This window comes from Seriola aureovittata, chromosome 9, assembly GCF_021018895.1.
Source record: "Seriola aureovittata isolate HTS-2021-v1 ecotype China chromosome 9, ASM2101889v1, whole genome shotgun sequence".
NCBI lineage: Eukaryota > Metazoa > Chordata > Actinopteri > Carangiformes > Carangidae > Seriola > Seriola aureovittata.
The window spans coordinates 28,964,351-28,965,847 of NC_079372.1; the positions used below are offsets into that span (position 1 = coordinate 28,964,351).

Sequence of the window (1,497 nt, forward strand, 5' to 3'; positions counted from 1 at the left end):
CAGCAATAAGAGGAGAAGAAGAAGAAGAAGAAGAAGAGCAGCTTCTTATCAGAGACAGAGAAGAGAAATAAAAAGGAAGGAGCCTGAAATGTCACAGAGAAGAAGAGACAGGAAGAGAGAGAATGTGGGAGAAACACTTTGCAGGGATAAAGTGGAAATACTTGCTCTCGACCTTCCCTCACTCTTCCTCCTCCCCCTCCTCCTCCTCCTCTCTCTCCCCCCCCACCCCCTGTTCTCAGGGGCTCGGCTGGAGTTGCATTCCAACGCGTCGCTCTCAATCCCCGCTACTCCCGGCAACACGGTGCCTTGATCTGGTCCCACGTCATGCCGGGCAGAGGAGGAGGAGGAGGAGATGAAGGTGGGAGCCTCGAGGAGGGGGTGTAAAGGGTGGGGGGCAGGATGAATGAAAAAAATGTGTAAAAAAAAAAAAAAAAAAAGAGAAAGGAGGGAGGGTGAGGGGAGATGAGAGGAAGGAAAGGACAGAGAAGGTGGAGGAAGGAGAGGGGAGAGGAGGCGAGAGTAAAAGGAAAGGAAGGAGGAAGAGAGGGAGGGGGAGGGAAGGAAGGATGGAGGGGTCAGAAAAAGGAGGAGTGAGTATGTGTGGGAGGGAAAAAAAGAGGAGGAGATAATAGAAAAGGACAGAAAATGAAGTGTCCTTAGATCCCTCCCCCACAGCCTCACCCCACCAGCCTCCCCCCTCCCCCACAGCCTCATTCCTGATGATGATAAAATGAAAAGTAAAATGTCAGTTGAGGATCATTAAAGTCAGAGGAGTTTGTTCTGAGAGAGAAGAGAATAAAAACTGAGAGAGGCTCTTATTTGGAAAGTTGTGGCGTTTGTTTTACAGTGCTGGCCGTACCAGGCGGGTGGGACGTCGGCCAATAAAACACCTGTGACTGTTCAGATGATCAGGAACATCATCGTCTCTGTCATCGACTAAATGAATCATCCTGTTGATGAATTTCAGGTTCATTCATGGTCGCTCCAGGTCAGTGAACATGTTGAACTCTGCCAGGTAGTTTCCTGTTTACACGTCCAGCAGATACAGAGCGACATCATCATTCAGCTATATTCAGTCTGATTGATCCGTTTGATCTTCACTGATTCCTGATGCCTTATACGTTCAGATTATTAGGAACACTTCACTAAAAGTAAAGCAGTATAACCACAGACTGTAAATAAAGATGGACGTCGCCTCTGTGACATCACCCACAGGTTTCTGAAGCTCAGAGTGAGCTGCTGCGCCGTCGTCATCGTGGCAGTGCCTGACTCCGCCCCTAACTCCCAGCCAATCCAAATATGGTCAAAGAGGAGGGGCCGTTGGTGCATAAACTCAAAGAGACCACGCCCTCAATCCTCCACAACTTTAGTCCTTGATAAAATGTAAACAGGTGAGTTACATAAACAGGTGTCATGAAGGTGGAAATCGTCACTGACTGTATTTACTGTTATGAACCAAAACACCAAAGATGATTCCTCATATGTGAAAACCTACTT

The 1,497-nt window shown here is 47.9% G+C and overlaps 1 long non-coding RNA gene across 1 annotated transcript in view; it reads left to right on the forward strand.

Moving 5' to 3' along the window:
• LOC130175361 (uncharacterized) overlaps positions 1 to 1,497 on the forward strand; it is a 1,962-nt gene extending 465 nt beyond the window's left edge. The window contains exons 2-4 of the long non-coding RNA XR_008828727.1: positions 240 to 358; positions 848 to 988; positions 1,216 to 1,497. This is a non-coding gene — a long non-coding RNA (uncharacterized LOC130175361). The remainder of the gene's footprint in view (positions 1 to 239; positions 359 to 847; positions 989 to 1,215) is intronic.